The sequence below is a fragment of the Lathyrus oleraceus genome, chromosome 3 (genome assembly GCF_024323335.1).
Source record: "Lathyrus oleraceus cultivar Zhongwan6 chromosome 3, CAAS_Psat_ZW6_1.0, whole genome shotgun sequence".
In the NCBI taxonomy this organism is placed as follows: Eukaryota; Viridiplantae; Streptophyta; class Magnoliopsida; order Fabales; family Fabaceae; genus Lathyrus; species Lathyrus oleraceus.
The window spans coordinates 430,918,045-430,943,065 of NC_066581.1; the positions used below are offsets into that span (position 1 = coordinate 430,918,045).

The following is a 25,021-nucleotide window of genomic DNA, read 5'->3' on the forward strand; positions in this document are numbered from 1 at the left end:
AATCGACCCAAATCCAAAACATACAAAATCTAAAAAACAAAATTATTAGTTACACTTCGACACAACATATGTATAATATATTCGAATGCTTACTCTACATTTCAATTAATTACTTCGACATAATGGAATAGTAATTTTCAACGAAACATCTGATTACAACTTCTACCATTAGCTAGTTATAACAATCTCATATTAGACACAACCTTACTTTGATTTCATCAAATATTTTAGTGCTTTGTTATGGTTACATTCTTCGATGTCAAAATTTTTAGGGGAATCTAAAAGCGTCACTTTCAAAAACACTCTCTCTAGATTGATTCAACAATGTAAGAACCTTAGAGAAATCAAAATTGTTCATAACCAGATTCTAAAGACTCCAACTTTACTTACAAATGACCAATATTATCTCATTACCCGTTTACTTTTCTTTTGCTCCTTCTCCAATTATGGTTCTTTCACCTATGCCAACAATGTCTTTCACATGATCAAGAACCCAGATCTTCGTGCCTACAACATCATGATTAGAGCATATGGATGCATTAATGAAGGTGACGATAACCATTATTTTGAGGCTTTGATGTTGTATAAGCAAATGCTTAACAGGGGGATTGTGCCAAATAACCTTACTTTCCCTTTTCTTGTAAAGGGTTGCAATAGGTTGCAGTGTGGTGCTACTGCCGGCCAAGTTATTCATGCACAGGGGTTAAAGTTTGGATTTTTGAATGATGTTTTTGTTGGGAATTCTTTGATCAGTCTTTTTATGAATTTTGGGCTTTTGAATAATGCAAGGAAGCTGTTTGATGAAATGTTTGTTAGAGATGTTGTCACTTGGAACTCGATGATTGTTGGGTGTTTGAGAAATGGGGAACATGACATGGCTTTGAATTTGTTTAGAAATATGAATGGAAGAAATATTATAACTTGGAATTCTATTATTACAGGGTTGGTTCAAGCTGGCCATGCAAAGGAGTCGCTGGAACTTTTCCATGAAATGCAGTTTTTGAGCGGTGATAATGTGGTTAAACCGGATAAGATTACAATAGCTAGTGTTCTTTCAGCTTGTGCTCAACTAGGTTCTATAGACCATGGGAGATGGGTGCATGCATATTTAAGAAAAAACAACATAGAATGTGATGTGGTGATTGGAACAGCACTTGTCAATATGTATGGCAAATGTGGAAATGTGGAACAAGCATTTGAGATCTTCAACAACATGCCTGAGAAGGATGCCTCAGCATGGACGGCAATGATTTCGGTGTTTGCTCTTCATGGATTAGGAATGAAGGCTTTTGATTGCTTTTTAGAGATGGAAAGGGCTGGAGTAAAGCCTAACCATGTGACATTTGTTGGACTTTTGTCAGCTTGTTCTCATTCTGGTTTGGTAGATCAAGGTCGATGGTGCTTTGATGTAATGAAACATGTTTACTCGATTGAACCACAAATCTATCACTATGCTTGCATGGTTGATATTCTTAGTCGAGCGAGGCTCTTCGACGAAGCAATGATTCTCATTAGAAGCATGCCAATGAAGCCAGATGTTTATGTATGCGGTGCATTACTTGGTGGCTGTCAGATGCATGGAAATATAGAGTTAGGAGAAAATGTAGCTTGTCATTTGTTAGATTTGGAGCCTCTTAATCATGCTTTCTATATGAATTTATGTGATATATATGCCAAAACTAGTAGGTTCGATGCTGCCAAAAAAATAAGGAATTTAATGAAAGAAAGAGGAATTGAAACAAAAGTCCCGGGTTGTAGCATGATTGAAATCAATGGAGTAGTTCAGGAATTTTCGGTTGGAGGACCTTTTGAACTTCCCATGAAAGAACTCACATTGGTCTTAGATAGATTAAGCAATGAGATGAAAATATGAATTCAGTGAGTTGCCAAGGGAACTTCTGAAGCAGAATTCCGCTTGTTATATAGCAAAATCAGCACTTGATTATTTGAGCACTCAAGTTTTCTTCTCAAGGTCACCAGCTGTTCCATATAAGCTTGGTATTTTATGTATTGTCACTTGGTATAAGATTGCTGCTTTTTTATCTGTTATTTTTTGATATGATGCTTACAGGGAACATGCAAGGAAAAGTTTGTTGCATTCAGATTATGTTCATAAGATTCAAACTTAATAAGGTATAGATATGCCATACTCATTTATAGACTATGCATATCTAAGTTTTCTAGACGTTATATTTGGGTTTTCATCAAACTGTATGTGCGAATGGAGTTTTGTAGATTTTACATTCTTAGCTGTTGAAAATTTAAGAAATATGAAGAATAGTTTGAAAACGTATGGCATCTGTTTGTGCCCTTTGAAACCATTTTCTTAAAATTGAAGAGACAGTTCAGCAGTTGCTAATGCTTTGTTTGTTGCCATTGTAACCAATATTCTTTTTTCTTGAGGAACCGAGTTTTGGTGCTTTCGTTGATGGTTATTAGGTATTTTTTATTTGATTAATAAAAATTTATAGTTTCAGTTACTAGTTTTGATCCCGTAAGATGCTTTTGTATAAAGAATTTCATGGAATATCTATCGCAGTGTTTTGGATGCTTGGTGATGGAAAGCCACATCCTTTACTTGTAATGCATAAGGTGCTTTGAAGTACCAACACTTCTGATCTAAGGTATGTCTGGTGTCCTACATGTGTCAGTGTATGGTAGCGACACATGATTATATTGAATTAACTAATTTTCTCAAAATAATACCAGTGTTAATGTGTCAATGTCATTTCTGGTGTTCGTGTCAGTGGCATGCTTCTTCGATAAGATGCCTTGCATCTTATATTACTTATTGTTGAATCATTTCCTGTACATCTATGAAGAGGAAATCCCTATTTTATTCACATGTGAAGAAATGTGGTGTTTAGTTTAGTTATGTATACAGACTATGAAAGAATGTACCGTATGCATATTCTTATCTAACCTCACTCGAGCCTTTTCTAACCCGTTGTCACTACTTTATTGTTCCTTTAGGATTTTCTCTCTGGTACCTTGCTGCCACCACAAGGTAAGTTATCAACATCACCCTTTTCTTTGTTACTTCTTTTCTTTTGTTTTTTGTGTGTGCTATCACTAATTTCATATATGCAATATCTTATGGTAACTTTTCTGACTCACTCTTGAACTGATTTGGAGTGACCAAAATCTGTATTTTGGCTTTGGATATAGTTAGATTGGGCTATAGCTCTTTTTATATTTATTTCTCTAATATGTTTTTCTAGTTCTCTGTTTCATCTACATTTTGGTTTTCCTTTTTCATAATAAATACTCTGTTATAAAATGAACAAATATGTGTTCTACTTGCATTTCATGAAGACGCTAGGATGATGTTATTTTGGGTGTCTGTTATCTTATTTTTTGGTGAAAAAAGCTAATATCATTTAACTTATTATACTCCCTTTAGTAAGTCAAATTGGTGATTGCATAAGCTGGAAGGGAAAAGTGAGATGGGGGAGAGAACAAAGATTGGTCAGTCCAAAACACAGGTTTTAGAAACAATTTAAGAATTGGTGAAATTTTCAATCCTTGCACAGCAACAGAAGAAAATATGATAAGCTTCTACTCAAGAGCCATCAACCTCGGATCTTAAGAGAGAAATGGAGTCAGACATTCTTTCAAAAGGTGTTCATATTGATCACGATAGTGTTGTTTTTGATGGAGACAACTCGTAAGCACTTGACAAAAAGAAAAAGAAAACTCGCTCATCTTCAAGTGAGCCCAACAAAAAGATGTAAAAAGGTTTAGAATAGATAATTAGAAGCATGTTTAAGCAAGTGGAACCAATTAATGCATTCGTCTAAAGTTGGAAGATGTTTCATGTATAATATACGGTAATATAATGATTGGAGACTCATGTTTATTAAGATACTTTTAGTGCGGAGAAATAATTGGCAAGCGTCTATTGAGTTGCGATGAATAAATATGTTAGATTTATTTATTGAAGTTTTAAACTATGTGTTCATATATTGTAAATTTTTTTAATAATATTGTTATGGATCGGAAAAATGGTCTGATAAAACGGCCAAATTCGAAAGGTCTAGTCTAGAGTTTTACCTTCTTAAAAATGAGGAACATGTAAACTCTGGTCAAGAGGCAACACACTAGAATCCAACTCTACACTCATCGTTATTGATGGAACTAATCTAACGGTCTTTGTATTCCATGACGCATTCATAGGAGGGATAGTTTTAACTATCACTCATATATAAACACGACAACACGTCGGACCAAGGTGTGATGATTTCATTCATTCTTTTAAGTTACACTTCTCTGACCTACACTTCTCTGACCTCGTTGACATAAGTGATGAAGTGTTAACTTGCATGCACATCCTCTTTCTTTGTTCAAAGGAGAGTCTTGTTGTCTGAATTAGAGAACTTCTATGATGCCATTCATGAGCTCCACACCAAAATTTGGTTCCACATCAGAATAAAGGCGCTGTCTTTGAGAATCGTTTCTTGATTCTCACAAAAATCCACGACGAACTCCTGATCTCCCCTGTTGTCTTGCATAAACTATTCTTGTTAACTAATCGCATCACTGCAAATTGTCTCAACCAACAATGGTAGATTTAAAATCAAATCGATTGATTGTTCATCACAACATCCACCATGCGATTGAGGACGTTGCGTCGGTCCTTATCTCCACTTATCAAGATCCTTCTCATCTCGCCAAAGGAGACATTCCGGTCTTAGTAGCATCTGCAACCACTACATTTCCCCATATTATGTTCCTCAATCGATCGCCCGAGGAACTTTCCAACATTTGTTGTCATCACTCCAGTATTTTCCAGTATTTTTTCAGTAATTACTCTAAGGTCGAATGTCTAAACAACCTCAACTGCAAACATAAGCACTTAAGCCAAAAAAAATTCAGAATCTTTAACAACTACAAGCCACACTCGGGATGTAAAGAGCGAACAAACTCATAACAAACATCTACAACTTGACGTAGTAGCAAAATGCACATCTTCTGAATGAAAATGATGAGATCGAGAGATCAGTAAGCATGTGGAAGTTGATTTTTTTTTAAACAGACACATTGCATGAATTTGAGAGCTTTGCTCATTTGGTTTTGGATTAGAGTGTTTCCCCTTTGGTTCCTTTATGGCTAACCAATTTGAAATTTAACCATTTTCTCATAATTTAATTAATTTACAAAACTTGTGATTTTAATGTAATAATATGGAGTAAGAATTATAAAAAATCATGCAGTATTGGAGTTGAGACAAAATTAAAACAAAGTAAAGTTGAGAAAGAAATGGATGAAAAAGTATATAAATGAAGAGCCACACTCTTTCAACAGATTAGAAAGGACGATAACCATTGTTTGTTGAGACAATTTGCAGTGAAGGTCACCACAAGAAACAAAAAAAAATTGGTCTAATATAGAACCAAAGGAGGAAAGCTCTCAAAATGACACAATGTGTTTGCTTAACAAAATTCAACTTTCACATGCTTAATGAACTCTTGATCTCATCATTCTCCCATTCTTCAAGAGGATTTACCTTTAAATCTAAACCTGTATAATCAATTAATGGGTTACAAATTTTTTCTCTTTTTTGTTCTTCTCATTCTTTTGATTGAAATGGTTTTTCTCAATCTCATCTTCTACTATTCTTTCTATCGAAAGATAATAGATAAATACTTTTATGATTTATTTCTCAACCAAAAATGGGTTTTTATAGTGAGAATACAATTAATTCTCTCATTCAATTAAGGAGAAAATTATTACATTGAAAAATAAAGTGACATAATGGAATTCTCTAGAATTGCCTAGGAAATAATAAAACAGGGAAATACATATTGATGTATTTTTCAACAACCTCCTCAAGTTTGTGCATAGATATTTATCATGCCCGACTTGTTTATCAAATGTTCAAAAGTAGGTCTTGCCAAGCTTTTGATAATGATATCTACAGTTTGATGACTCAAAGTCACAAAAGATAAACATATGATTCTAGCATCTAACGTCTCCTTTATGAAATATCGATCAATCTCAAAATGCTTAGTTATGTCATGTTGAACTGAGTTATGAGATATGCTAGTAACAATTTTATTGTCAGAGTATAATTTTAAAGGAAGCTCAATTTTCATCTTAAGTTCTTCTACGACTCTATGGACCCATAATCGTTTACAAATACCTTGAGACAAAGCTCTAAACTCAACTTCTGCACTACTTCTTGCTACAAATCATTGTTTCTTGTTCCTCCATTTCACAAGATTACCCTAAATATAGGTACAATACCCAAATGTTTATCTTCTATCTATGACAGAACCTGGCCAATCAAAATCGGTGAAGATAGACACATTTACTTCACTAGTCTTCTTTAAAAGTAAGCATTTTTAGGGATTTCCCTTAAAATATCTAAGTATCCTATAGAATGCCTCAAGATGTTCCGCGAAAGGAGAATGCATAAATTGACTTAGTACATTAACTGAGAAAGCAATGTCAGGTCAGACGTGTGACAAATAAATCAGCTTCTCAACCAATCTCTGGTATCATCAAGTATTAACAGGAACATTACCTTCTCTCCAAAGTTTAGCATTAGGATCCATAGGAGTATCTGCTGGACGACATCCACTCATTCATATTTCTTTTAATAAATCTAAAATGTATTTATGATGTGAAACCACAATATCGTTCTTTGATTGAGAAACCTCCATACCAAGAAAATATCTCATGGATCCCAAGTCTATGATTTCAATGTCTATTGACAATTTCTCTTTTACTCTTGCCATTTCAATTGTATCATTTCCATCAAGGACAATATCATCAACATAAACAATTAGTACAACAAATTTTCCATTGTCGGAAAACTTTGTGAACAAGGTGTGGTCAACTTGTCATTTAATGTACTCTTGTTTCTTCATAGACTGGGTGAATTTTTCAAACCAAGCTCTAAAGGTCTGCTTTAATCCATACAAAGACTTATTTAGTTTGCACACATTTGATCAGAATTTGTTTTCAAAGCCAGGATGAATGTAAATATATACTTCTTATTCAAGATCGTCATTGAGAAAGGCATTCTTAACATCCAATTGATGTAGGGGCCAATGCAGGTTAGCAATAAGAGATAAGAAAATATTGACAGTGTTCAATTTTGCAACAAGAGTAAATGCCTCTGAGTAGTTTGTACCATAGGTTTGAGTAAAATGCTTAGCCACCAAGCGAGCCTTGTAGCTTTCAGTTGACCCATCTAAACTATACTTCATAGTAAACACCCATTTTCATCAAACTATCTTCTTCCCATCTGGTAGTGTCGTAACACTCCAAGTTTTGTTCTTTTTCAGAGCTTTCATCTCCCCAAGTACAACTTCCCTCCACTTTGGAATTTCTAGAGAAACCTATACACTTGTTGAAATTTCTACACTAGATAATTTTAAGGTGAAGACAGACAAAGATGAAGACAAATTTAAATATGGTATAAAATTGAATATAGTGTGTTTGGTGCAAGATCTAATAGGTTTTCTAATGGAAACATGATCATCTATATCCATATGTAAACCACGACTCTCAGAAAAAAAATATATACTTAACTTTCCTTATCTTAGCAGTTTGATCATTCTCCGATTCAAATTCCTGAAAATGTTGAGATGTGGACTCATTCCTTTCTTTATGGTGCTTTTTCACAAAAACTTTCCATTTCTAAGTCCTATTTCGTACTCCAAATTTGTTCTCTTTAAGTGACCCATTATTTTTTGACATTTCAATTAGATCATCATTATCATCGTTTTCAAGATTCTCTTTGTTTTCTACATGAAAAAATGTAGGCTCGGATTCACCAAGTTCCTTGCTCATAACATGAGTAGGATCACATAAAGAATCATGACTATTTTCTGTTAGTGTATAAGTATAAGTCTTAGAACTTTGTGATACATGAAAAGAAAAATTATTTAAAACTCATGTCCTCAATTTGAAACAAGTCTTCCTTTATATCCCCCCTAAAGATGAGTGTCATCAAAAAAAGGTTTATTTTCAAATAATGTAACGTCCATAAATACAAACATGTTCTTGTTTTTTGAATCAAAACATTTATATATCTTTTAGGTTAGGGAATATCCAACAAAAACACATTTTATAGCACGTGGTTCAAGTTTTACAACATTTTTGTGTTCATGAACAAAGGTTGTGCAACCAAAGATTTTTAATGTTAGCTCACTTGACACACAAGTACTAGGAAAAAGTTCTTTGAAAGTATTAATTGAAGTTTTAAAATTTGATAACTTTAGAGGGAATTATGTTAACTAAATATGTAGTTGTTAAAATAACTTCACCCCACAAATACGTTGGAACAAAATTAGTTAATAACATATCCCTTGGGTTTCAATGATAACAAAGTATTTAAAGAACAATTGGGTATTATAACATCTTTTCAAGTATGCATGACTAAATGATTGAGAACATATGAAGAGATGCTTGAGGAATCTGAATCTAAAGATCAGACTCTAGCTCTGAAGAGTACTTTTGAAGACTCTGCCTCTGGTGGTGATCCAAACTCTGAAGAAAGTCATCCTATGGTGACCTAGACTCTGATGCTTCAGAAGCCAAGGAGAGGACTCTATTATGATTAGCCTTAGAAGAGTCAAGTTTAAAGGAAGTCAAGCTCTAAAGCAGAATCTCTTCAATCGAGGCAACTATGACAGACTCAAAACCCTTTGATCATGTGAAGACCTGAGGAAAAATCTCTCTTTGGTTGTCTGACCTTCAACGGATAATTTCTATTGCATAAAGGTGTTTGATTGATGTGTCTAATAAAGTACAAAGGTTATCCAACCTTTTGGTGAAAGTATTAAACGTATCTTTTTCCCTTCTCTATATAAGGAGTTGCAGACCTGAAGAAGAAGAGTATCAAGCTTCAATACAACATACTACTATACAGACTCTGAACCTTGACAATAAAAGAGAAGTTACTCTGTCAAATTTACTAGACTTAGAACATCTTAATACTTGTATATTTTAGAAGTTATCAAGTCTTAGAGTCTTTCTAATTTGTATTATGTTTACACCTCTGATTATATATCAAGTATAGTATTTACCCAAATAGAGTCATGAATCTCTTGCTTTAGTGCTTGAGCATTTGAAGTCTTTAGCTTGTGTGCTAGAGCAAGGAAGTCACAAACTTGTGTGTTTTAGCAAGGAAGTCTCAAGCTTGTGTGCTTGAGCAATGAAGTCTCAAACTTGTGTGTTTGAGCAAGGAAGTCTTATACTTGTGTGTGTAAGCAAAGAAGTCTCTTGCGTGTATGCTTGAGTAATGAAGTCTTATACTTGTGTGTGTAAGCAAAGAAGTCTCTTGCTTGTATGCTTGAGCATTTGTAATCATTTTGGTTATATTGGAAATCCATTGGAAGTGCAATAGGACTGGACTACTCTCGAGTTGTGAGAGGAACCGGGATAAATGTTTATGTCATTATTTTTGTTTGCATTGCTTCTGCACTAAATATTCCGTTGTTGTCAACTATGATCCTCTAAGTCAGATTTTGGTTCAGAATCTGGTATAGACTTTTTAAATCAAACCAAGTTATCTCTAAGTCAGACTCTGAACTAAGTGTTCAAATTCTGATCAAGATTCATCCGAATCAAAAGCTGAAAGAGCTTGAAAAAGAAAAAGCCAACACAGTTCAACCACCTTCTTGTGTTTTTCCCACCATCAAAATAGTTTGGTACTTTACTTAAGAAATTTAAAGCTCTAGTAACCTCCAATAAATGTTAATTTTTTCTTTCGGTAAGTCTATTTTGTTAAGACGTATTAGGACATAAACTTTGATGTATGTCATACCCTAAAATTTTCCCTCCCCTTTTCACTTTTCATTTAACCTTTGGCTTGAGATTCATCTGCACTCATTCATGTCTCATACATGTGTATCATTCATGCATAGTTAACACTCTCAAATAATCAACATAAATTCAAAATTTATGGTTATTTATACCCAACAAAAGCTAGGGTTTGCTTAAGGATCACGCCCCAGGATTGTGGTGATGCTCATCATTTGGAATCAAGGGGTGAAACCCTAATTTCTTGATCTTTGGAATCTTGGATCATGGAGATTACATTCATGGTATTCAACTATGCACAAAACCCTAATTCTTGACTTTGATACTCATGAAGCTTGTGGCTGATTTTATGAGTTTGTGTTTGATCACCAAACCCTATTCTTGGGGTCATTTGTTGGAGATTTGATTTTGGAGCCTTGGTGCTTAGCCTGAGGTCCTTGATTTGATTGGTTGGCATCATGAAACCATAATCATGGATACTTGGCATTTGTAGACCATGTTGGTTTGACTATTGGTCGTGTGATTGACTGAAATCCTAATTCATTGGAGGTTGGTTCTTGATCATTGTGTCATGCATAATCAATCATCAAGTTTGCTATTTCTATTGGGAATCCTTCAACAAGTAGACCATTGGATTTACATGCCTACATGCTTGATGGTTCATCTGATCCAAGGCCTTGGTTCAAGCTTTCATTCAAGTCGCATTCTAGTTTCCATTCAAGTCCATTGATCCTAGTGCATTCAAGTCCATGGATCCATGCTTCATAGTATATTGGTTCATGATCCTCTCAATGCAAAGTCCTCATCCAAAAGAGCATGTTTCATTAAAATATCCAAGTCCATTGAGTAAAGTCCTTGTTTCTCTCTTTGCTTCATACTGCGTGGTGTATTCTTTGTCCGTTGGTTCTTATTCCATTATGCTTCATTGTCCATTGATTTAAGTCTTTTGGGTACATTCATTGGTCGTTATTTCTTAGTGTATCCTTGACCAATTGTTTATTGAGTCATCATGTGTTCATATTCCATTTGTTCTAGTTCCATATTCTTATTTAAAGTCTTGTTGACTCAAGTGTAATAAAGGTTATGGATTTCAAGCTATGACCTAAACATGGAATATGGGGGAAAAGTTCAATTTAAAATAAAACATGGTTTCATTCAATCATAAATACCACTTTCATTCAAAAGGGTGTCCATTCATTCATACATTATCATTTTACATTGTCCGTACAAAATAAAATAAAATATTTACAAAAGTTTACTTTTTTTGATCAACTGTTGACTTTTTGGTCAACTGTTGACTTTTTGGTCAACTAGTTGATCAAAGTCAACTAACCTATTTTTACATGACCTAAACCCTAATGCTTAATGTATATCCATTCTTGCACCTTTCCATGTGATTCCATCATTAACTTTCTTCATGACCAAGAAAACCCCTTTTTTGCATCAAGTTTGGTTTTTGTCATGCCTTGAATGTTCAAGTGCCAAGCCTTGTTTTGCCTTGTCTTGAGGTCATGTTCCACAAGCCAACAACCAAGCATTCAAACATACATACATTATCCAACCATGCATGATAGTCAAAAGCAGGTCAAACATCATGTACCAAACAACCATCCATTCAAGCCAATCATCCATGACATTCACAATAACTACATAGCATGTCAAGCATTTCAGAACATCAAAATAATTAGCAGCTACATTACAAACAGGGAAAAATCATACATACATCACAAGCATATAATGCATTAGCAGAAAAACAAATTTGGCATGCGTTACAACAGTTCATCAAAGCATCAACAATGCAACCTACAAAACCAACCAAGCAATGCATCATGTATTATCATAACAACAACATTATAAAACCTTCCTAGACCTAGCCAACATCAACCTAACATCCCAAGCAAGGAAACTAGCAGCTAATAAATTCACACTATCCTATAAGTCCATATAACACATGCATAGCAGCCCATGTAACACCATAACAGAATATTAATGATACATTCATCACTGACTGAATTTGACATTTTAGCTACAACTGAAATTGATTAACAAATAGCTACACATAAACAAATCAACAACATTAGCATCACATGCATAAAACATTAACAAGCATACACCATCACCATCAACTCACCATAACTAACTGAACTTTCCATCTAACAGAAAAATGAGTATAATAGAGCTCAACTTGTAACCAACGGGAAATGGAATTTCACCACTAACTGAAGTTAGCATTTAACTGCATCTAACTAAATCAAGTTTCACATTTCACACTCATTTCCTAACCAAGTTTCATTTCACTTGACTTCCATTTAACTTCTAACTGAAAATCTAATTTCGAATCTCCTAACTAACTTCATTTCTCTAACTAACTAATAACACTGTGAGTTAACTGCTAACAACCTTGAATCAAATCCAACTAATCAAACTAATAGAGTTCAACTTTTCTGTTCATTCATTCCATCTATATAAAATCATTCAACCTCACCATTCTGGATTCACCCTCATTCACATCACACAACACTCTTCACTTCACCTTGAATTCACATAAACTCAGAGATTGTTACACACTCTCAAGCTCTCTATCTCTCTCACGCATCCTCTACTACACACTCACATCTCAGAATGCACGCACAAGACTCAGTTACAACACAAAAACAAAAGAAAAGGAAAATTGAATAACAATAAGAGAATTGAAGGAGATTTCAAAGGTTGAGGAGAATACCTGAAGTCCGGTGTCAGCTGCATCTTCTCCGATGAGTATCTGTTTTTCCTTCATCGTTTGCTTTGTGCTAGCTACCGGGATGTAGGATTCGGGGAGGGGAATCAAAGCCCTAAACTCTAGGGCTTTGATTCGGAGGATAAAGATTTAATTTCAATTTTGGTTGGCTAGGGTTCATGTATGGATTGGTTCGAATTAAGCAAATGTTGGGAAATTTCGGAATTTGGACTTGAGATTAAGACTCAGGGCAATGGAAGGAAGGTTTTGGCATGTTTTGTTTGACGTTTAGGGCTCCACCACCACCGAACGCGACCTCCGGTGCGGCGGAGGAGAGTTCAGATGGAGGGAAACAAAAGGCATTTGAACTTTTGGTTCTCAACTCGTGAAGAACGTGAGTCAATTATGCACGTGATTGAATTTTCAGCAAACCCCCCATGTTTCTATTTCTTTTATTTGTGTGATTTTTAACTATTTTTTATGTTATTTTTAGCATTTATTTGATAGAAAAATAATGGAAAATTCAATATTTGTTTTGTTCATTTAATTGTTCTTTTAGAATAAAATTAATTATTTTCTTGAATTTGTTTCTTAATTGATAATCATGTTCACCATGTTAAATAGAATTTTAATTCTTTTTAGGTTTAATGCATGTAGTAAATTGATAATCATTGTATAATTAACATGTTCCTTTAGTTAGGTTAAATTCTAGAACTAAATTAGCATATGATTTGATTAATTCATTAGGGTTTCTAGATCCTCAATCCATTGTACATAGTTCATAATTGATTTTCATCCCCATTGATTGAGTTGTTCAAAGTTCATTTTGGTCAACCAAATCATTTGATATGTGCTCATTCCCTCATCCTATTCAAGTGATCAAAAAACTTTTGATCACTTGATATTGAAATTCCCTTGTATTGAAGTTGCACTGGATATCAAGACATCAATTCAAGTTCAAGACTTCAGACTTCAAGTCAGTACAAGTCAAGCAATTCAGACAGGCTGGACTACTATTCAAGCACAACAAAGGTGTATCAACACTTGTTAATCATGATTCAAGTTGTGCGCCATGAGCTTTAAGTAGTAGAGAAGGGATGAGAGGGAGCATTCATATCCTCATTTTGAATATCTTTGGGTACGATATGAATGACCTAGTTACTCAGAGTATTCACCTCTATTCATAGACTTTAGTAAAATTCTATTTAAATGATTGTCAAGTCTCTTTCTTCACAAGTAACACTTCATCATAAGGAGCAACAAGGGAAGTTTTCTTCATCAGCTTTCCAGTTATGATGAGTATCACATGCCATGAGCCTTAAGTAGTAAAGAAGGGATGAGAGGGAGAATTCATATCCTTACTTTGAATATCTTTTGGTACGGAAAGAATGACCCTGTTTCTTAGAGTATTCATCTTTACTCGTAGACTTTAGTGTGGATCAAGTCAAATGACTACCAACTCTTTTGCAACATCATCCACAGTGATATATTGTCTTTTTGGGACCAAATACAATCTTTCTTGGGATTCCATATATATCCACATTTGAATCAAGAGCTATTGTTTATATTTTTAATCCTAGTTGTTTAGACAAGCATCCTTTTTTTTATTCTTGAAAGTCCTAATGTTAGGAAAAACCCCTTTGTTTTTTGCCATACCATATATTGGTTCATGCCACCTTTACTCATTAATTCAAATGTTATTACCCTTAGAATTCCAATAATACCATTTTCTTTTGGAACAAGTTATACTTCTCATCATTTCAGTCATACTCCTTCATTATTTCTTGTTTGTATTGTTAGTCCTACTTACTTAGGCAAACACCTAGTTCAATTTTTTTTTCCGTCTTAGTTCTACAAACTATGAAGCTCTGAATTTCTCATTGCACGATGAGAATACGTAGGAACGAGGATTCGAATCCTTGGAGAGCATATTAAATTATTCTTCTGCCTCAGGGCACCATCCATATCTTTCATCCTCCATCATTCAATAACTTCAATCAAATCATCCATCCTCAGTGATACACTTTCTCTTTGAACCAAATACACTTTTCTTTTGAGTTCCATAGATACCTTTGGGCCAATAACTAATGTGTGCCTCAGAACCAAGAACCTTTTTGTTTGTCTTGTATAGAAGAACATGTACTTTGTTTACTTACCATGCAGCCTTATATAGGCAAACCCTTTATTTGTCGGCCAATATACCAACTTTTCTCATTGGTTCACATATACCTACCTTATGGGTTCAAACAACTTTATCCTTTGGTTCAAACCATACCTTTATCACTTATTTCATCTCCCATCTTTAATTCTATGAACTATGGAGCTCTGAATTCCTTATCGCACTATAAGGATACGTAGGCAGGAGGACCTTAATCCTGTCCGAGCACTTTGTTTATTCCATTATTTTTCCCCTTTATCATTCCCAAGTAACCTTTCGATAGTAGCACCCATTCGAGCATAGAACAAGAAACATGGTTACAGTTGAGTACAACGGATGTGAATGGTGTTAATACCTTCCCCTTGCATAACCGACTTCCTTACCCATTTCTCGTCCCCTAGGTTTTATTGATGTTTTCCCTTTTCTCCGGGAACAAATAAAGCTCGACGGTGACTCTGTTGTAACTTCGAGTGTGTGATGCTCTCGGGTATTTTTCACGTAGCTCCAGCTGGCGACTCTGCTGGGGAATCTTATGAAGGAAAATTGCAATCCAAAACACAACGAAAATTAAAAATTCTCCTTTAGTGATCTTTACGAATATGCATTATCAGTGATAAAAAATCGTTACCTCTTGTGGCGATTGAAACCTTTGATGTAGATCTAAGGAGTGATCACGAATGTTTGATGGTGATAACACCTCTACTCAATCCACACGAACAAATTCCTTCAGTCGCAGTGCTAGCTGCTATGAATGAAGGCTTTGAGTGAGAGAGGAAGAGAAATAGAATTTCATCTAGTGAAATGCTTCTACACAAGGGTTCTATTTATAAAACCACTTGTATGGAGAAAACTTTACCTCGTACCCCTACAACTGTACCCACACCCCTACAAATAATTTTTTTGACCAAAATACCCTCATATAAATAGGGTATATTTTTCAGAAATGGAAGTTTTTTCCATTTGCGCTTGAAGACTTTCGGAACAAACATTTTTGGGATTTTTTGGCATTGTAAACCGGAACACTAAGAGTAAGTCTTCCGGTTCACATATTGTATACCATAACACTTATCCAAAGTCTTCCGGTTCGCTGCATTTTTTGGGCATTGAACCGAAAGTCTTTTAGAAAGTCTTCCGGTTTGGTTGGCTGTGTACCAGAACTCTTTCTTAAAGACTTCCGGTTTGGATGAACTAAACCGGAACTCTTTTAAGAAGTGTTCCGGTAGTCAACCTTGTTTTTCTCCACGCTGGAACTCTTCTTTGAGGTGTTCCGGTGCGTTCTTTTTTTTTTTTTAAATTTTTTTAATTTTTAATTATTTTGTTATAATATTTTTTTGTAGTGGTTCGAAGACGAGGTGCAGATGGTAGGATTCCAGACCGCAGTTTAGGTCGGGGCGCATCTTCATCTGCAGTAGAGCCGACTGGATATCCAGGAGGGCCGTACGATACGTCTCTTTTGGTGAAGTACGAGCATCATGTTGCTCGCCATTTATGGTTTGGTGAGGTAAATAAACGGGATATATTTGAAAATGAATAATAGTTGAATATTTTATATTGTATTTTCTAATATGTGTTTTAATTGTTTTTAGGAAAGAGGTCCAAAGAAAGAGTTAAAGGTTGCTGGACATGGACTGAAGCTGACATCTAGGATTCCATTGGCTCTTCCACAACAGGTGGAGAGTTGGGTATCTAGATCTGGTTTATCTTCACTTCAGAGAACTAGTCTGAACAAGATAGACACAAATTTTGTCTCTGCATTTGTGGAAAGATGGCATCTAGAGACATCTTCATTTCACATGCCGTTTGGTGAAATGAGCATTACTTTGGATGACGTTTCATGTCTGCTTCACTTGCCCATTGTAACACCCCTTTTTCTACCCCAAAATACTTAACATATAATCAGAGTAAATAAGCACGCATATAAACAAAAGGGCATCACATCGACGTTTTCAAAAACTAAAAGCTTTCAAAAACCAACATCATTCATCATCAATATACTATACACCTGGTTATTTTAAAATAACACAATTCAAATATCATGAATATCCAAGAATATGCGTTCGCAGCGGAAAATAATGAATATTCATACATTTCATAAAATGATTCATGTCCCATACCATGATCATCTCTCAATAATCTCCTCCAGATAACTAAAAACCATATCCAGAATATTTGGCACTATGGCCACTCAAACAACAAATTGCAATCAATCATGTTCACAAGTAATAACATAATACATATCCAAATCAGATATGAGTTCAATACTACCAATCTACCCCGTGTTACATGACAAGAGCATTGACTCACTACCTAGTCTCCAAACTAAAATACGGAAACTCTCCGGCTAATCTCGAGTGAGCTACCGTCCACTTACTTCAGCAATACTACTCTGGAGTATCTGCACGATGCCCATGTAAAGGCAACATTCAAACAGAAGGGTGAGAATTCAAATCATTATGAAGAAGTATAATAAGGCACAATGATTAAATCAACAATTAACGGAATTCATCACACCTTGGATAACCATGTAAATAATGCCAACCAATATTTATTTCACATGTTTCAAGCATACATCAGAACTCAAGGAGTATAATATTAAAATCCAATATTATATTCCCAAATATACACATAACTACAATTATCACATAATCACATATTTTGCCAAGTTATGTATCCAAACATCACCAAATTCAATTACCATATCTCATACACACATCACAATCACATCAATGCATACATTCAATTATCACATGACTCTAATGTGACTCAATGCAAGACATGTGACTCTATGCATGTGGTACCGCAATGTGAACCCAACGTTTCACCGCTTTCCGATTCAATATCTAGAATCCAAGTCACGCTTCCAATCCGGACAAGTCACGCTTCTGCCTTAGGGCCCCATCCAGATATTTCATCATCCATCATTCAATACCTTCAATCAAATCATTCATCCTCAGTGATACACTTTCTCTTTGAACCAAATACATTCTTTTTTTAGTTCCATATATACCTTTGGGCCAATAACCAATGTCTTCCTTTGAACCAAGAGCCTTTTTGTTTGTCTTGTATAAAAGAACTTGTCCTTTAATTACTTACCTTGCAATCTTATATAGGCAAAACCCTTTATTTGTCGGCCAATATGCCAGCTTTTCTCATTGGTTCAAATATACCTACCTTATGGATTCAAATAACCTTTCAAACCATACCTTTATCACTTCTTTCATCTCCCACATTTATTTCTATGAACTATAAAGCTTTGAATTCCTTATTGCACTTTAAGGATATGTAGCCATGAAGGCCCTGATCCTCCCCAACCACTTTACATATTCCATTCTTTTTCCCCTTTATCATTCACAAGTAATCTTTAGATAGTAAAACTCATTCGAGCATAGAACAAACAAACTGGTTCTTGTTGAGTATAACAGATGTGAGGGGTGATAATAACTTACCCTTGCATAATTAACTTCCTTACCCGTTTCTCTTTCCCTGGGTTTTATCGATATTTTCTCTTTCCTTAGGGAATAAATAAAGTTTTATGGAGACTCTATTGTATCTTCGAGCGAGAGACGTGCTTGGATATTTTTCGCATAACTTCAATGTACAATCCCACTTTAAATAAAAAATAATCCAAAATATTGTTAAAATATTCTTTGTGTAATACCCTAATTTTGACCCTAAGATCCCTCATGCAATTTCATCATATGCATTAGCATTGGGATCATACCTTGGCATCCTCCTTACCCCTCTTTCATTGAGTTTGTTTTGGGAGAAATCACCAAGCACTATGTGACTGTATCATACTTGTATATTATCATTTTACTAACCAAAATACCAAAAATATGTCTTTGCATTTGCCTAACTCTTTTGTAGGTAGGGCATGATCTCCATTGATCTATCAAGTTCATATCTAGGGTTTGAGACCCTCATGGCAAATAGCACAACCATGAATTGATCCAAGAATGTTTATGAGCATCATATATGAGTTCCATTGATTCCTACATGTTATATTTATCAAGTTTTCTTCAAGAGTTTGAGGGTGATTTGCCTTGGAAACCCTAGTTTGACTAGGTATCTTGAGTAACTTCTCCAACAAGCTATCTTACCAATTGATCAAATTTCTCAAGGTACACTTCAAAATTCATCATCTTATGAATATATGATCTACCATGAGCTGGGAAATTCCAAAGAATTGAAGGCTAGCAAGTTGGTTGATGGTGGTTGGCCAGATGAATTCATCTGATCAAAATTGGGTCTCCCTAGACCCTATCTCCTACACTTTTCACCATATGAAAATGATTACAAGAGCAAAGTCACTCTAAATGACATTCCAAACAACTTTCATGTTGAGACCTAGGGCTAGGTTTTCTTGGAAAATCAGTTTCTATGTTGAAACATTATAGGTCATTTTGTCTAAACCCTAATTTGAATGTCAACTTCCCAAGGTCATAACTTGCTCAATTTTTATGAGATGAAAGATTTCCAAGTTGCATAATCAAATCCAAGATGTCTACTTCAAGTTTCATGTTTGGAGTGAGAGCAAATTCAACTTTTTGAGCATGTGATATGAGGTTACGTTATAGGTCACTTTTGACCTATACCATTGAGCAAGTGATTTTTCTGAACTTCAAAAATGCATAACTCTATCATTATAAATCCAAATGACATGAAATTGGTGACCATTTTGAAGGTCTTTGAAAGATCTACAACTTTAATGAATACACGTTTCTTATTTAAAGCTCACATAAAACGTTAAGCAAGGTGGAATATTGAGATATATGGCTTGACACAGAAAATTTTTCAACATGTTGAAATTTCCAAACTTCCACCTCAAAATTTTTCATGTTCCAAGCTCCAAATGAAAAAGGGTTGAACATGAAAGTTGTTCCTTTTGATCTAACCTTTCCAAAAAGTCCACTTTCATACATTTTGGACAAGATTTTCTAGGGCTGCGCATGGCTGGAACATTGCATCATCATTTGGCAAAGATCAAACTTCAAGCTTCCATGTACAATTGCCTAGCACTCCAAGTTGATTTCAGACTTGTTCACACTCAATTATGGACCAAAAGGAATGATCTCATGGGCCTATACACGTCCATGCACACATGCATCACCCATTGCCAATTTTGGAAACTCATTTGGAAGGTGCAAATATCTCATGATCCAACTATAAATAGAGCTCCATATGCTCAGAATTAAAAACCCCTTCGCGCAAGCTTTGATCCCAAACACCAAACCCTTCCATTTGAGAGGATAATCCTGAGAATTTCCTTTGGAAATTGAGTTTGAATCTCACTGTTTTGAGATTCAAAACTCCAGGGATCCAAGACCTTTTGTGCATCCTAATCTACTTCTGCAACCATCCTGAGCAAGATCAAGCATGAGCCAAAGCAAGAACAAGTGAATCCAGACCTGCATTGAAGGTATTTTCCAGAAAATTTCATCTCTTCGATTCTCTCTCAATTCCACTCAATTCTCTTGGATCTTTGGTTGTCTGAAGTCCTACCAATGTAGGCAAGAAGATTGAGTTGCTTAGAGGTCAAATCGAAGCAACTCAGTTGACACACCTCAAAATTCAACTCCTCATATATTTCTATATATGTGGAGTTAGTTAAAATTGAGGTCAGATTCGTGCTCTACGCCTTTTTTTGTTTCAGATCATGTCCTCCTTTTTCATTTATGATGTGGTGATGAATGGACCCGTCCGGACAAGGTCGCCTGAGAAGACGACCCGCGCTTTGCTCCGGCAATGATGTGTCACGGTCCAGAGCCATTAGATGGATTCAAAATGTTTTAATCATGAGCGTACATATTGATTACCAAGCGTGTGGATGTTTGACTCAGGCGCATCATGGAACGCGCGCGCTCAACCACTTGATCTGCCACCTCAATTAATGAGGCAGATCAAGTGGTCCACGTTTTTTTGATTTTTTGATTTTAATTTTTATTCCTTTGATTTTCATTAATTCATATTAATTTTAATATTGATCCAAAAAATATGAGAGTTTCACCTAAAATTTTCAAATAATTTCCTCTTTCATATTCTGAATTAAAATTATTTTTTGGATCATTATTAATATTTTTAATGATTTAATTGATTTTACATTTGTTTTTAATTGTTTAAAAATACTTTTAAGTCTTTAAAAATTTTGAAATTTTTTCTCCAAGGTCCTTTGACCTTATTTGACCTATGATAAATCTCATGGCCATTTATTTGGTGTTTTAATGAGGTTTTAGGAATTTGACAAACCATATTTAATTTAAATACCTTATTTTAGTATTTTTAATTTGAATAAATGCCAAATAATTTTGTTGACCAATTGTGATGACTTGTTTGAGTTTGACTCTTATTATTGGGCATTGGTCAAGGTTGATTTGACTTTGTCAAGTTAATATCATTGGATTTGGGGGATTGATGGAATGTACATTTCATCTCCCAAAATGAATGGATAATATTAATTTGGTAAAAGTCCTCCTTTGACCAATTTGGAGTTTTGATCCATTCCCCTCCCTCTTCATCTCATTCCCCTTCTTTATGCATTCATCTCATTTGGCCTATAATATCTCAAAGTCCTAAAGCTAGTTGATTGAAAAATTAACATGAGTATGGATGAGATTAGGCCACCTCTTTTGGATATTCTTTTTGTGTGTGGTATGTTTCATGAGCATAGTCCATTATACTATGTCTCTAACATGCATTAACACCAAAATTCTATTGCCCGACCTCAAATAGTTGTGACTTCTACATAAGTCCAATTACGATTGCTTAACATAGCACTAAATTTGTGACACAAAAGGCATATCATTCTAGTTAGTGGGATTGTAAGTCTCCCCTCTTTCATGGTATTGTGTGGAAACTTGACCTTTTTTCCTTCCTTTGGAAGATGTCTTGCCTCAAGCGTCCATGCTTGTGATAAGTGGGTTGAATGTTCTCCAAATAATGTCTAAAAATGAAAAGCAAAAGCAAAACAATACTAACTTCTAACCCACTAACAACTAACTTTTAATTTCAAGCCATTTACTTTAATGTCATTTAATTCTTGCCTTTATTCATTTGCCATTATTCATATCATTCTAATTATTTATGTTAATGCAGTTTTCACTTTGTCCACTTGGACCATATTGTGTGATATATCTTGTTTGTATATACTTTGTTTGTTTATGTGGTCTTTGACCATTAATGTACATAATAACAACAAAAACCCTAAAAAACTTTTGTATGGACTGTTGGCTTGATCTTGGACAAATGGACTTTGAACTTAGGCAACATTCCTATGCTAAAGGACTTGGCCAATGGCAACTTATTGAGAAATCAAGTGCTTGCAATGTGAAACTTCATCTGATACATCATTCAAGACCCCTTTGAGTTCACCTGCAACATGATCATTGCGTAGCTGTTATTTTGAACCCGTGACTTGTGAAATTCATCTGCTACATGGGCTAATTTGAAGAAGATCATGGAGTGGCTAAAGCTTGGACGTGGCTATATTTATTTGATGCCTTTTCTCTTCAAGATTGATATAATTGTGCATTTGTGTGTTGCTTAATTCTAAATTTCCAAGGGAAGTATGAGTTTCTATTGACATTCTTGTCTATTGGATTGCTATCCATTTGGTCAGATCTTTTCAGCTCTTAACTTTTAATTTTGTGCATAGGATTAGTCCCTTCATCTTCTCCCAATTTCTTTAATTTCAAAATCTCTCCCTCCCTTTTCAAAATCTTCTTTGTTTGAACTTGTTTTGTTCTAAACTTTGACCACTTTGCAAAAAGATAGAAACTTTGGCCTTATGCCATTGCATTTTTAAACTTCTTTTCTTAAATCAAATATGTAAATAAACTTAACTATACTTGACTTAAAAATTCAAAAAGCCAAAAAGAACTAACTCATTCAAACCATTTTTAAGCTTTTGTGCCTTTTAAACTTAATTTTTGTTAAAAGCAATGCATCCACTTTGAAATTTGTATCACAAACTACGAGGTTTTGATCCCTCATTTTTATGTTGGTACGTAGGCACAAGTCCGGAGGGCTTGTCAAACACAAAAATATAATTAATGAATTCTTTTCTCATCCCCCCATTCTATTTGTTTGTAAACATCATTTTTGTACAAAATACATATGCACACAAAAGGGCTCCCTAGGAGTACCTAAAACACTTTGGATGCTAACACCTTCCCTCTGTGTAACCAACCCCCTTACGTGTAATCTCTGGCATTTTATTAGTTTTGATTTGAAAACTTCTTACCTTGGGTTTTGTTCGTACTTTTTCCCTTTTCCCTTGGAAACAATAAAAGCGCGGTGTCGACTCTTGTTATTTGATCTCTAGCTTATCCATAGCTTGATGATCATGAATTTACCGCTACAGAAATTAAGTGGCGACTCTGCTGGGGAGTAGTCTCCAGTGGGTTTAGCCTACTTTTTGTATGTATATATTTGTATATATGTGATGTTTATATATATATATATATATATATATATATATATATATATATATATATATATATATATATATATATATATATGTATATATATATGTATATATATATATATATATATATATATATATATATATATATATATATATATATATATATATATATATATATATATATATGTATGTGTGATATAATCTGCTTGTTGTGCTTGGTGATCTCTGAGTGGTGAGATAAGTTCTAACCCGAACTTGAGTGCAATTAAGATTGGAGGATGGTATAGTCATGTTCGACTTGTGTGGAGTAGTCCTTTACAAGTTGGCTTGAGATCCATCTGCTCAGTGGAGACTCTTTTAGATTTGGAAATGTGACACAAGTATTTGTGGTTAGGCATTACTATCTCTAATTTGGGTAGGAGAAGCTGAGGACCGTAGAACATTTACCCCTTCTTGGCCTATTTAAAACGTAGTGCGGAAACTGTTCAAGTGTAGACTTGATAACAGTTGTTACGCGATACTACACTCAGACGAGTTTCTCTTAAGAATATTATGGGTCGATGAGTCGGTCATCTTAACCTGTAATATCCGATAGATGGAATTAAGACTCTGGGAACTTTTTAGAACATGATTTACAGGTTTTTATCCTTAGTTCACTCCTTTGGGATGGTTCTTACCCAAACTCCATGCTCGTGACTTACAACAAACCCTTGATTCTTGGTTGATCCAATCAAGTCTTGTCAATATCAATGGAACTTGGGTGTTGATAAGGTGTAAACCATAATCCACCAAAATGGATGATTGATCTTGACAATGATTTGATTCATCCCTTGACCTTTGTTTGCCTTGTGTGCGATCCTTTATTTGTGATTGTTGCATTCATGCATTCATGCACATCATAACATTCATCACACAAAAATTTCAAGGAACTGAGGTATTATTTGCAAATATTTTCAGACCATGGATTATGGACGAAGGAACACTAAGAAGTACAGTTTCAGATGTCCCAACTTGAAAGAGTTAAGGAAGCTAGCATCTTTTGTATTAGATCCCTTGGAATTCAAACAACGCCATGGGAAGCTTTTGTCCATCTTGTCTCTGATGTGGTTGAAGGGCTTTTGAGTGTATGGGTGCAGCTTTATGATCCTCTCTACCATTGTTTCACTTTCCCAGATTATTAGCTTGTGCCTACATTGGAGGAGTATTCTCATCTTTTGGGGATACCTGTTTCTAGTAGAGTGCCTTTTAGTGGATTGGAGGAGATTTTTAGATCTCATCTTATTGCTGAAGCTCTTCACTTGAAGAAGTCTGAGATAGAGGCTCAATGGATGAAGAAAGGAGGATTGTTTGGGTTGCCATCTGATTTCCACATCAAAGAAGCTACTGCCTTTGCTCAAGCTGGTAGTGTGGACACTTTTGAAGCTATCTTTTTGTTGCTCATCTATGGATTAGCTTTGTTCCCTAACATTGACGGTTTTATTGATGTTAACACCATTAGACTTTTCTTGATTAGGAATCCTGTGCCTACTTTATTGGGTGATATGTATTTCTCTTTGCATCTAAGGAATTCTAAGGGTTGTGGAACTATTGCCTATTGCGTTCCTCTTCTATAGAACTGGTTTATTTCGCACTTGCCTCAGACACTTGCTTTTGTGGAGAACAAACAATGTCTAAGATGGTCTCAGAGACTTATGTCTCTCACTAATGATGATATAGTTTGGTATGATCCATCTTTAAGCAGTTTGGAGATTATTGATAGTTGTGGTGAATTCTCTAATGCGCCTCTCATTGGTACACAAGAAGGAATTAACTACATCCCTGCTTTGGCTCGATGTCAACTTGGGTTCCCCTTGAGATACAAACCTAATAGCACTTTGTTAGAAGGTCTTTTCTACCAATAGGGTAAAGATCCCCAACATTTGAAGCAGAAGATTGTGCATGCTTGGCATAA

The 25,021-nt window shown here is 35.0% G+C and overlaps 1 long non-coding RNA gene and 1 pseudogene across 1 annotated transcript; one reads left to right on the forward strand and one right to left on the reverse strand.

Annotated features, from left to right (window-relative positions):
• Positions 1–225: 225 nt before the first annotated feature.
• Positions 226–3,953, forward strand: LOC127128055 (pentatricopeptide repeat-containing protein At5g66520-like; annotated as a pseudogene).
• Positions 3,954–10,923: 6,970 nt separating this feature from the next.
• LOC127128056 (uncharacterized) lies at positions 10,924–12,937 on the reverse strand. The gene is made up of 2 exons (XR_007805649.1): positions 12,497–12,937; positions 10,924–11,420 (listed from the first exon to the last, which is right to left on the reverse strand). It is a non-coding gene; the product is annotated as an uncharacterized LOC127128056 (long non-coding RNA).
• Between the last annotated feature and the right edge of the window lie 12,084 nt (positions 12,938–25,021).